The 14,131-nt window shown below is 31.4% G+C and overlaps 1 non-coding gene across 1 annotated transcript; it reads left to right on the top strand.

The window, feature by feature from the left end:
- Positions 1–10,390: 10,390 nt before the first annotated feature.
- Trnak-uuu (transfer RNA lysine (anticodon UUU)) lies at positions 10,391–10,463 on the top strand. Its single transcript has one exon. It is a non-coding gene; the product is annotated as a tRNA-Lys (tRNA).
- The last annotated feature ends 3,668 nt before the right edge of the window (positions 10,464–14,131 follow it).

Genomic DNA, 14,131 nt, shown 5'->3' with positions numbered 1-14,131 from the left:
CAAATAATATTACATATATATATATATATATATATATATATATATATATATATATATATATATATATATATATACTATCGCTTTTGTATATTTATACTATCGCTATACTATCGCGAAATACTTCGGTTATTTGGTTTGCAGAAAATAATGGTTATATTTAATTTCAGAAATTTCGCTGAGATGTACATGCCCATGATTCTGATACATTGTCAGACATTAAAGCCATGTTATTTCAATTGTCCTGCATGCGTTCTGTTTATTGTATATATCAACCTTTCTAATGGGGACTAGTTCCACAGAAGCATAGAACAATTAAAAACGTAAATGTCCAACTCATCTATCTTCAAAAATTTCGTACTATTGTAACTCTTTTTTTTTTGTTTGTTTAGCAAATCGTACAAATAATAAATAGAAACCTTCTGTATCTTTCAACATGGAAGAAAATCATACTGGATTGAATATTTGCTGAACCAATGAAGAGAGATTTTTAAAAAAATTTAATCCAATAGCGATTTAATAAAATACAATCCAATAATGGAAATTAGGAAGATGCGTTATTATCATTGCACAATAACAAATTTTACATCGTTTCGAAGTTTAAAAAAATTTTCGTTTTAATAATATGGCAATTTTTAATATATATATGTTACCGTTAAAGTATATAATGCAGTTATTTCATAGAATACCTAGTTATTCCATGAAATAACTGACCGTGTCCGTTAAAGTGTGTAATATGTTATTCATTTGACACTTTAACTAGTTATTCTATGAAATAACTAGGTATTCTTATAAATTAACTAATGAGAGACAGTTAAAGTGTAAAATAAACAATTTATCTAAAATGAAATTAAACTAATGATAGACAATTAAAATGAAAAAGAAGCAATTTAACTCATTTATGCAGCGTATAAAGGGTATTTATGGAAACGTACCATAAAATCATTTATTACAACAAGGTTTACTAAAATGACACTTGGAATTACAAAGAACATTATTTCTAAAACAAAAACATTTTTTTATTTCTAAAAAAAACAAACAAAAACATAAATGCAGTAGGGGTGGAAGGTAAATGTATTTGTCGTGCGAGATATATGATGTAGATTATTTTACACTTTAACGGGCTGCAGATCGTTATTCTATGAAATAACTAGTTAAACCATGAAATACAAGAGAGTTTTACACTTCAACGGACACGATCAGTTATTTCATGGAATAACTAGGTATTCTAGAAAATAAAGGGATTTCATACTTTAACGGTAACATATATATATATATATATATATATATATATATATATATATATATATATATATATATATATATATATATATATATATATATATATATATATGTTATACCTGTTTTCTAACAGTAGATTGCATTATTGTCCTGAATTTCTAATCATTTTCAATATTTTATAAAATACTCAATCGCGTGTGTTTTTTTTGTTATAGAAAGCTGAAGAAGAATTATTGTGTTTATTATCTATGTAATTTACAAGACAAAAAAAATACAAAATTAATATACCTCGAATTTTAGAAGCTAGACGTTTACATTTTTAATACCGGTATGCTGCCAAGGGAAACCTTCATTAGAAAAGTTCCAGTGCACAATAAACAGAGCATGAGGCAATCAAAATACTATGAATTTAATGTCTGATAATTCGATGTAATCAAAGACATAAAGTTTTATGTACACGATTCAACAGAAATTAAATATAACCAATATCCTCGGTAAACCAGCTAGTCGCCAGAGGCAATTGGTTAAGTATGATATAAAGACTCTTTGTAGAATTTTATTGAAATATTCTTTTAGCATTATTATGTTAATCATTCCAAATACATGCCACATATTATTACTTCGAATCTAACATTAACCTTTAACAGAATTGTAAATACTGTCCACGAGATACACTAATAACAGTCATTTAACTAACTGCATTTTTTTTAACCTTAAAAATCGGCTGTCTAAGCTGTTAGCTCTATTTTATTTTATCATCATTTGCATCTCATTGACTAAAAAAATTATTTTAAGCGAATATAAATTTTTCTTCCTTTTCCTGCAAAGAGCATTTCATTTTTAAGAGAAACGATAAACTACAGAGTTGTTTTGCCGGCGACCCGATAAAAACTTTTCCGCCAAAGAAAGATATGAAAAAGAAAGAGAAGAAAAGAAGAGAGGAGCTTTCAAAGTGAAAATAATTTCAAAGAAAATCGGGCTGACAGGTTTGATGGCGCCACGCCACCAATGTCATTACCTCGAGGTTCCAGTGTCATAATCCCAGAAGAGTCCTTAACACTCTGTATTTTGACAGCAATAAGTGACTTGAACGTGGGTTTTTTGAACTCCGTCTGTTTCTCGTAGATATAATAAAAAGTAAGAACTTTAAATTTTTTCTTTTCTTTTTTTTCTTCTTATTTTGATGTAGGTGTGTAAAAATATATGAATGGCAAGTCCAGATTTTTATAAAGGCCTTGTCTCGGTTTCGAGGGGGGGGTCACTTGAAATTCAACATAACTTTTTGAACTAATATTTTTTTGTTAGCCTTATGAACGAAGAACTCACGATTGAGTACTATTTGTAATTCCCTTCAAAATGAAATAGATAAATTTAAAGAACAAGAAATGATTCATTTGAAAAATGCCTTTTCATTAAAATATGCTTTTGATCCAATAGACAAGAAAGAAATAATCACTTTTAGTAATAAAGATGTGTGTGCATGTGTGATGGCGAGCGACAGGATCGATCTTTTGACATAGAGCAAACAAATTTGGCATATATATATACACTTGAATGGAAAATGTGCACCTTAGAAAATTTCCTTTAACTTTAATTCATTTACCAGCAGGAGTATTCTCCACGAAATTTTCTTGCATACTTTCTAATAAATGTACTTTTGTATTAATAGCCGTATGCCACTGACAAACATTAGATGGAAAAAAACTATTAGAGTGAAATCTTTGGAGACTGTTTCGGTGATTGCTCGCGATGCAATCAACATAATGCCAAATTTTAAGCCAAATACAAATATTTCGGAACTATTGTTTGCCAATGCGCTACAAAGCATTCGTGGCCTTGTTCAAGGTCCGCAGTTTTATAAGAGAGGATGGCGATAACACCTTTATTAAAGAGTGAGCGAGAAAGGGCTGCTCCAGTTGGTTTTCTTTTATTGACGATAATTGATGTTCATTTTTCCATGTTGAATGGCATTTCAGTATAAAGCTGCTTTTAATGAAATGTCTGAAAATTTTCTCTATTGATAATTATAAATTAATTCCCAAATTGTTGTTTCCCGTAATATAACTCGATATACAAAAAATTAGATAGAAAATTAGGAAAATTTTTAATACAATAGACAGAGCTGTGTAAGGCACCCAAAATAGTGCGAGTTATATGTCTATCAAAATTTGAAGTTAAAACATATTTTATTGACGAAGTCATTAAGATTAAGTTTCACAAAATATTCAAATAAAATTTTCAGCAACCGTTTTAAATTCGGCGAACCAAATGATCGCGAAGACCTCTAGTTTTAAATATAAAAATGTATATATTCTTTAAAAAGATATTTGTTTAAATTTTTTTATTATACTTTCGCTAATTTATTTCGAATTGGTAATTTTTAAGGTGTATATACACACTTGAAACTTCGAAAATCGTTCAAAATATCGAATATTTTTTTATTGCTTAATAATGTTCTCTGATTCTTTAGCTTTCAAACGATACCAAGATGTTGCCAATATTCCAAATATTTCTCGAGTTATAATAATTTTTTTTGAGGTACTTTCATTGAAAACTCTTGTTACGGTGTTTTTAAAACTCATTTTATGAATGACATTTTTCCACTATGGTGCTTCATTCAAACAATCATAACTCAACAAGAAATGAACCAAATACAGTTATTTATATATCAAAATAATCTGTATGAAATAGCGGATGTTTAGTGCCTCAATCAAAGTTATATTTATAGAAGTAAATTTTTAATAGCTGTTTAAAAGTTAAAATGACAGAAAAAATCTCGCCTTTTCTATTCATCGTTGATGAAAAAATTGTAAAAAAAAAAAAAAAAAAAAAAAAAAAACTATATATTTTTATATCTTGATTGAGACAGACAACATGAAGATTAATATTAGACATCATTTCCAACTAGAATTGTGTGTTTGTACAAATTAGAATTTAAGATATCATGTTTCAAAAAAATAGGCTAATTAGTTCATTAAATATTACTTAATTAATTAATAATTAGTGTAATAGGGTTTTTTCTCACTGAAATGAGTTTAAACATATATTAATAACCTACTGTGAAAAAACTGGATTTTTAAAGTTAAAATTTAAAAAAAATCTCCAAGCGTGTACGTACACCTTAAACTATAACCCGAAATAAAAATAGATCTTGAAATTTCGCAATGCAATTCAAAATAAACAAGCGGTAGTAGTTCTTCCTGAAATTTTGTCTCGTACTCTAATAAATGCACTTGGGTATTCTTAACTGCATACCATTGGCATCTTTCTTTAGATATGACAGAAATAACTTCTTATCTGTATCAAAATGAAAACCAATCGGATTGTTCTTTCTGAGACTCTCATATTAACGTAATAGGCAGTTTTGAGTTTAGCTTCGTTGTGCATTGAAAAGAATCAAATTTAAATTTTAGAACTCTTTCTTTTGCCTCATTGGTTAAAAACTGTAATGCAATGCTGAAATTTGGATATAATACATATACATTAAAATTCATTCATTTAATTAATTGCCAATTAGAATTACCGCTTTCCCATTCATATAAACATGAAAACCGAAGATTAACATTCTAACTTTCAATTCTCCCCTAACTTTGACAAACATCCGAAATTTGGGTACTAAAGCCACACATTAAATTTATCTAGCCTATAGCGTTTATGAGAACTAATGTTAACATGAACATAAAATGCATTCGAGCTTTTTGAAGATAAATCTCCCAGAATACTCGAAATTCGAAGCGTATGTAATATTTTGGTATTAAGAATAAATCCGAAATTTCATCCTTGTAACTTGTTCCGTTTCTGAGTTATTATATTCAGAAAGAGGAAAGACAAACATATATAACTCCAGAAAGACATTTTTTTTCCCCCTGTGAACTCACAAAAATGTATAAGTTAATATGCATGTACATTTCGAAAACAAATAATTCAACGATTAGAATGTTTTCACTGTCTATATTTCATATATGAACAACGGAAGTAGTCTACCGGTAGTTTTCTTTCACACACTCTTTAACCCTTTAAAGGGCATTTTTTGCTAGTCATATTATGTTAAAATATTTTTAGACTTGAAATTAGAATAAGAAAAGGGATTCATTTAGCTTATTAGATAAATTTAATTTGATTCATTAATTAATTTGTTTAGTTAATAATTAAGTAACAAATCAAGGCACATCATTTTGTCTGAGATAAAGAACTGAAGCATCTAAGTTTCTGTCTTTCTAAAAAAATTTGTCAGAACTTATGCCAACCTACATAATGTCATGCAAAGATTGATAAATTTGGTGGGAAGCATACTTCCCACGGCCCTAGAAAGGGTTAATTAAAGTATCCTTCTCCAACATAAAAGTTATGAGCCTTGCGCAAAACCAAGAATACCACAAGTGCTCAGATATTTATTTTCAGAGGCTCGCACAGGAATCTTTTGTGCTTCATAGTATAAGGAAGAAAATCGAGTATGCATTTTGGATGCCTTTTTTACCGATTGACTGAAAACAAAATATGATTCAGAACTAGATCATATACAAATTTCCTTTATCGAAGTCGTTAATACAAATTTATAGAACGACAGACAGTCTACTCGTTCACTGATTTTATTCAAAATTTGATACGTATTTACAATTTAGATGTTGAAAATATTTACCAAATTTCATTTATTTAGTTCTTTAGATTTTTGAAATTATCTTGTTCACTTGCCCTCGGATAGATGAACTTCCTCTGAATGGATTTCGTTCAAAATTTGATAGAAATCTACAGATTTGATATAAAGACCTCTTACCAAATTTCAGCACTCTAGTTCAATGTGTTTTTTAAGTTATTGAATTCAGACTCAATCCTTTCAATCTGAGATTTTTCAGAAATCAGATCTTTTTCAACAGGGGGGATGGTCTGAAACATATAGATTACTCAAAATTTCTAAGTCATTTTTTTTAAAAACTATTATAATATTTCCTCTTTCTATTCTTCTTATAGAAAAAAAGTAAAAGAAAAAAAAGCCTTAAAAACTTATAGAAATCATTAGCATTAGAAAAAAAACGAGAAATAAAATGTTAACAAATAGAAAAACAATTCTTTTCTTTTTCCACGAGAGCAACTAAAATATCTCCATTGACTTTTCTAATTGTAAACATTGCAATTTTATTTCTGGGAATATAAAACAGTGAGGTAAAAACCATTGCCTTATGCGCATGCCTAACTCCATCTCAATAAATTTTCTAATTGAGTGTTTGTAGCATTTACAAACACTGATGCCTCAACGTCACAAGGTTTTCTTCTACAGCAACAACTAAGCAAAAAGTATTGTTACAAATCTGTAATTTTGCTACCCGGTACGAATAGTGTCATCCTGGGAAAAACCATTAAAACCCTTTGTAAGATCTGTCCTGTGCGTCAATGACCTGAGAGCTTAGCGGCCATTTGGTGACGAATTTGGCGACAAAATGAATCATACTGGAAAGTTCTAGAAGTTTCACGATCCATCCAGTAGGAACGGAGATGCATCCAGAGACGCCCTGATTGGTCAGAAGATTCTAGCCCCGCCTCCCGGAACTATAAAAGATGGACACTCTGAACTGTAAAAAAAAGTTGGTGTATCGTCAGAAGTCGTGTGTGGTGAGGAGTCGGAGTCGCCGACGAGTAACAAGATTTTAGAGGATTAGACAGCAAGCAAGCTGCTGAACCAGCGATTAAATGCGTTACGTTATTATGATATTACGTTGACTTTTCTTGACTACAGCGTGACGTTAATAAAAGTAAAATATGTGTTTATATCCACCGTCGTTAAAATTCAGGATTTAATATTTCAGAAGAGAAGGGGAAATAAAGTCAAAAGTACAGCTGGGAGTCTCCTTGTCTGAATAATATTTCAGAAAAAAACCCACCAGAGACGTATGCATGAGGAGTTAGGTAGCATGGGTCTTCCGCCGTTTCTGAAATAAAATATATTTTTGCCCAACCCGTTTAAAAAATCTTTGAATTTTTTTATATACTATGAATTTTGTCTATTATACAAAATATACTTATTTAAAAACTTATAAGGGCATTTTTCTACTTTAGACACTATATCACATTATTTTTCGGGTCTCTTTATAAATATCTGCATTTTCTGAACGCTTCATTTGAATTGATATGGGGAGTCAGGCAGCAAACCCTCCAAAGATCACGGTAAGTCCGCAAAAGTGTCCCTTCCCTCTACCTGTCATCAACCCCGTTCCAACGGCTCGTGCGCACGTTGAGTCTGACTCATTTTGCCTTCCTTCCCTTATTTGAGATTTCATGGATCTCTTTGATGCCTGTTCATTTTACCGACAGTTTACAGGAAGCTTTCGATCGATGTCCAGAGGTGAGAGTGGCCCAACAATGGGTCAGATGGCAGATTTACAACCTTATCCATAAAGGCAACGAGCCGTCGTGACGGGGCTTTCTGTATGTTATAACTCTTGTTTTTTGTTTCAAAGTATATTGAAGAAAAATAAAAATGAATCTGCCTTTCAATCTACGAAACGTCTTTCTTTCAACTGATTGGACTAAATTTTAATATAGATCTAAACTTTTGGTAACAAAAAAACGATGCCAAAATTCATTTTCCTAAGTCGTCGTGCTCATAAGTTGTTGTTGTTTTCGATGCCACTTGTCATAGACATGCCCACTGACTTCAGAAGTCAGTGATTTTAAGCCAGGGGTGCGTCTCGTGCTTTTTCAGTAGCGCCATCTAGGGGAAAGAGTACGATTTAGCTACACACACTTCACAACCCTTTTTAATGGGCGGACTTCATTCACTCATCCCCAGATCGTAATTTAGACCTAAATTAAAGAACCCTCATCTCTAATCCAGTATCCCAGCGGTATCACTCTCGATATGGAGGACTTTGTAACCACGACATATTTATATGTGCGCCATCCACCACACACACATGCGGAGAGTCTTCGTCTGGAGGGATTCGAACTCGCAAGATTATGTATATTACTACATTCAACTAGGTCTTTATGCTTTTGCATTATCTAATTCACATGTGAAAAACAAATAGATAGATTCCTTTCTACGGATTTCATCCAAAATTTGATGGAAATCTATAATTTGGGGTTAGGATCACGTACCGAATTTAATCACTCTAGCTTAAGGCGCAGTTGATTTATCATGTTCGCGCACAGGTGGACAGACATAATTCACACCAAAGGAAGTGAGTGGTCTGCCCAAAACTTTCTCGCGTGTTCTCTAATAAACTTATCATGAAAGAGAACGCCGCCCTGACTTACAATAGTTACAAAATATTAATTCCTGGCGTGAATTTGGCATTTTTACTGAATACATCGTGTCATCCTTGGCGAGTTTTTTGGCGATCGTCATGGAACATGTCTAAAATCGAATTTGTGTTTTAGACATGTTTTTTTCAAGCAATTGTAACAAAAATTTGACATAAAACTGCGCTTTTAGTCATAAAATCACATACTAACTTTTATATATTTAAGTCATTTTGTTTTAGAATTATCGTGTTTAAATGTTTAGGAAATTACAGACCGACAGACAATCAACCCATGGCTGGATTTCGCTCAAACTTTGACAGGCGTCTACACTATCGAATGTTAAAACTGTGCACCGAATTGTGTCGATACAGCTGTCTTCGTTTTGTAATTATTATGGTAACGAACAGTCGGACAGACGCACTTCCTCTGAACAGGTTTTACTCAAAATTTTATTGAAATATGCGTATATGGTATAAAGACCATAAACCAAATTTCATCCTTTTAGCTCACCGTGTTAGGCTTTGCCATACACAAATAGACATTTTCAAACTCAAGGAGATCTAAAACGTGGAGACTCGTCAAAATCTCGAATTCGAATATTTTGACGATTTTTATACTTTCTCTATATACAAGAAAATAAAAAAAGAAATAATTAAAATATTTTTAAGTTTGAAATTAGAATAAGAAAAGGGATTCATTTAGCTTATTAGATAAATTAAATTTAATTAATTACTTAATTTGGTTAATTAATAATTGTAACAAATTAAGACACATCATTTTGTCTGAGATAAAGAACTGAAGCCTCTAAGTTTCTGACTTACTAAAAAAATTTGTCAGAACTGATGCCAACCTACATAATTCTTACAAAGATTGATATATTTGGTGGGAAGCATACTTCCCACGACCCTACAAGGGTTAAATAGCCTTAGTTTTTTTTTTTTTTTTTTTTTTTTTTTTTTATCAGATATTGTGATGTAAAAGCCATGTAACCCAAACTTCATTTATTTAGTTTTATCATTTTTTTTAAAAAAAAGTTATAATGTTCATATAAACATAAAGCACCGATACGCCCTTTTGTTCATATAATCATCACAATTACAGCGCAACAGATCGATTATACTTAGACAGATAAAATTTAAAAAAAAAAAAAAAAATCAGAATCAAGGAAATTTAAAAACAAGAATAAACGTCAGAATTTTTAAGACGAATTTTTCAATGATTCATTCGGAGAATTTGTCGTCAAATCTGATTAAAATCTGATTAATCAAAAGATACCACTCTTATCGATTTGCCGATAATTTCATAATATTATTAATCTTTATCGTGTCTCGAAGGCATTTGATGTGGCTTCTTTAAAGCATTAGATCTAAAGATTTACCAATTTTGATATAAAATTGCGCTTCATTTCATTTCCTGTTATTATTATCAATGATTTTGTTTCATTAATAGTATGCGTTATTTGTATTAAATTTATAAAGTGTTATATGCAAAACTGGAATTTCATTAGTTATCTGAGATTTTAAGGATAAAAAAAATGTTGCTTGCAAAATATATCCCGGAGAAACAATGACGAAAAAAATTGGAAAAAGTAAAGCAACTTTTTGTTCAAGCGCAAACCTTGCGTTAGTGCAAACGCTCTCTTTACATAACAGTTTTTTTTTTTTTAATTCTACATACATTTTGGAAAGAAATTTAAAGAGCAGAGGGAAAAAAAATGAATAACATTTAAATGATGTAGTGTATGATTAATTGTCGCTCTCAGACAACATAGCAAAATTATATAATCAGAGCTTTTTCGTTCTTCTTTTTTTCCCCCCTCAGACTTCCAAGAATAATCATACGTATCCTGACTTTTTTTTTCTTCCGACTCTCTAAACCACAAGTGCTCATTATATAAAACGGCTTGCTCAGAGCCCGGATAGCTCAGTCGGTAGAGCGTTAGGCTTTTAACCTAACGGTCCAGGGTTCGAGTCCCTGTTCGGGCGCGTTTCATTTTATTGTTATTGGTTTTCTCTGAAATATTTTATCATACTTTCTAATGCCGACAGCATCTCTCCTCTCCATGTACCGCATAAAATGGACCATGCACTCTGATTACTATGCGTGCTCAGATATTTATTTTCACACATAAAAGTTATATGTTTTGTATTATTGTGAAGATAACCTGTACTTTTGTAATAAATGCACGATCTCGATGAATAATAGTAACGAAAGATTGATATTTGGCGTGAATTTACCATTTTTATTGAATCTAGAGTGCAATTTTTGACGATTTTTTTTGATGATTTAAAAAGCTAATTTAACCCTTAAAATCCTGATTTCCAAAATTTAATTAAAAAAAATATCAATGGCTTCATTACAGTAGCCAGGTAAAGGGAAAAATAAATAAAAAATCGCAATACATATTTTATATTCTTATTTCGAAAAAAAAAAAAAAGCAGGTACCCATTCTTCAAGCAAAACAGACCATTGCTAAAAATGCTCATATTATTGTAAAAATAAGATACTCACCTACCTCAAAAGTATTTTTATTATTCGAAAAAATGGAATGTATCAAATATTCATTCCACTAAACTTTTTTAAAAAAATATGTTACTCGTTCAACACTGCGGAAAACAAAGTGTCATATTATTTGAACAATTTTGACAAATGAAGCTTACTTTTTAAATTTTTGTTCAAAAGAACAGTATGCAATAGTAACATACATATATACAGAGAAATCAAAACAAATCAATTGCAAGTGTACAATTCGATTTGAAAGTCCGGTATCAAATTTGAAACTTAGAACATTTAAAGGTTAAACAAAAATATATTTGATATATAAAACTACAATTGTAATCATACTATCATGCCAAATTTCATATATTAAAATAAATGAACTTTTAAGCTACCGTGTTTACATGCATGCAAAATTACAGATCAACAGAAGATGAACCCTTGATGTATTCGGTTCCTAATTTGATACGGAATTACATTATAGATATAAAATCTGCGTACTAAATTTTGTCAATCTCTCCGTACTTTTTTGTAGCTGTCTTATTCACTTCTACTTGGAGAAGTCAGATAGGCAGACTTCCTTTTAAAAGATTTTGTTCAAAAGTTTATAGAAATCAACATATTTGATGTAAAGATCACATACCAAATTTCATCTATGAACTTCACGGGTCTGAAAGTTACTTAATTTAGTACTCTTATTCAAACGGCCTTAACGTGCAATCGAATTTATTCAAAATAAAATCAGGTATTGTTTAAATTAATTTTAGAATATTATTCAAATAACTTCCCACTCTAAAAAATAAGTTGCTTTATAATTTTTTAAAAAGGACCGGTTTTATTATTACATGTTATTTCTATTATGTTCAGAAAATTTTTGTCATTTTTTTTTAGCATTTGTTTAAAATTACTTCGAAATTTCAGTTATGCATTCATTTATGCACGATATCTTGAAATAAACTTTTTAGAAAGTTATTTGTTATTTCAGCTTGTAGACATCTGGTGCCTAAAACTATTTATATAAAAATTAAACTAAAATCGATAAATAATATTTTGTTTTGAAAATCTGGAGGAGAAAATGGGCCCTGGTATTTTTATTGCCTATAGAGCTCTAGAAAATTTGGTTCAGTGCGCTGTATTTTAAACATATCTAATACAGGGTTAGCAAGAAATAAGTCACCCATTTCAGAGGGCTCTAAAATGCGTTCTATTGGTCCAAATAAAATAAATTTGAACTACAGATTATTCAGATGATGCGCTTTATATTTATTAATTAAAAAAAAGCATTAGTACAAAAATTCACCAATAGATGGTGCTGTGACACAAATGGCATTTATTTGCATATATTGAAAATGTGAAACATAATTTGCTTCGCAGCGCATTTCAATTACCATTTTTCTTTGGACAGAAAAAGAAGTTGGATTTTGCACGAACATTAGTTTCTTCTCTGTTGGTCATATCTATGTTGCAAGAAAAGGCGCTACTGGTGAAATTGTTCTACCAGAACTCCGTTGCAGCTCTAAAGGAATTTCGTCGTATGAAGCGGATACAAAGAGGTCCAATGTCTCCAGATGCCCTACGCAAGATGATGCAGAAATTTGAAAAAGCTGGGCAACTTGGCATTCTTCCAGGTAGAAAACAAAAAAAAAAAAAAAAAAAAATCCCGTTTCCAGGGTTGAAAATGTTGCGACCGAGCTCGTTGAAGCCAGTAGTCAGTCGCCGCATAATAGTGTGAGTTTGCCAGTTGTTTCCCGTGTTCTGGATACTGCGTATTCAACTATACGAAAACTCGTACGGCAGATTTCACATTTTTATCCATACAAAATCAAGTCTGTGTACCTGTTGCAGGACGAAGACTTAAGTTCCTTGCTCGAATGGTGGTTAACACAACTTGGCCATGGAACATTCTGAGGAGTGTTGAGGCTCACTTTTGCCTCAACGGACAAGTTAACACCCACAGTTGTCGAATTTGGGTAGAGGAAAACCTTCACGTTATCCAGGAACAATCCTTGCATCCTGAAAAAGTGGCAGTATGGTGTAGTTTTACAACTACCTTTATCATTAGACCGTATTTCTTTGAAGAGATAACTTCAAATGGAATACAAATCTGTTCCGTCACAGGAAAACGGTACCATGATATGCTGAGGGATCCCCTTCTACAGCGTGAATGCCTTCAAAACATCATTTTCATGCAGGATGATGCACCACCTCATACTGACCGTTGTGTAAAGCGATTCTTAATACAACATTTCACAGAAACACGAGTTATCAGCCGTCATTTCCCAATAGCACGGCTTCCTCGCTCGCCGGACATTACCCCTTGCGACTTTTGGTTGTGGGGTTATTTGGAGGACAATATCTACCGTCAAAGACCATCATCTCTACCAGATATGAAGGGCAACATTCGGCGCCATATTCTTAATATTCCGGCAGACTCACTCTGGTCATTTATAGAAAATATGGTTCTCCCATTAGAGCATATTGTTGAAAATGAAGGAGGACATATTGACCAATTTTAATTTTACTTTATTTAACAATTATAAACCACATTAAATGGTTTTATATGTATTACAACGCCATCTAACGTTGAATTTTTTTACTAATTTATTTATTTATTTAATAATGTAAAGAGCATCATCTCAATAATCCGTAGTTCAAATTTTATCTCATTTGCATCAATAGAACGCATTTTAGAGCCCTCTGAAGTGGATAACTTATTTCTTGCTAACCCTGTACATGAAGTCCTTAACAAGATATCTAGGCGCATGTAAAATCTAAATATTATTACTGGTAACATGAAAAACATTATGAAGTCTTAATGTGCAGAACAACAGGCGAAGCGCATCATTTCAATAATCTGTAGTTCAAATTTTATCTTATTTGGACCAATAGAACGCATTTTAGAGCCCTCTGAAGTGGGTAACTTATTTCTTGCTAACCCTGTACATGGAAGTCCTTAGCAAATATTATGACTGGTAACATGAAAAACATTATGAAGTCTTAATATGCAAAACGACAAGCGAAATCTTTTGGTAAAACAATCAAAAGGCTAATAAAGTACTTCCTTCCGTTACTGAATCATTATTCTCCCAACTGATTTGGTTTTTCTGTTCTATCGTTTTCTGGTACATTGCAACCACAATCAAATCTCGAAAATCTT

The sequence above is a fragment of the Argiope bruennichi genome, chromosome 7, assembly GCF_947563725.1.
Source record: "Argiope bruennichi chromosome 7, qqArgBrue1.1, whole genome shotgun sequence".
NCBI lineage: Eukaryota > Metazoa > Arthropoda > Arachnida > Araneae > Araneidae > Argiope > Argiope bruennichi.
Note: the sequence above shows the minus strand (reverse complement) of the source record. Positions and strands in the feature narration are given on the sequence as shown.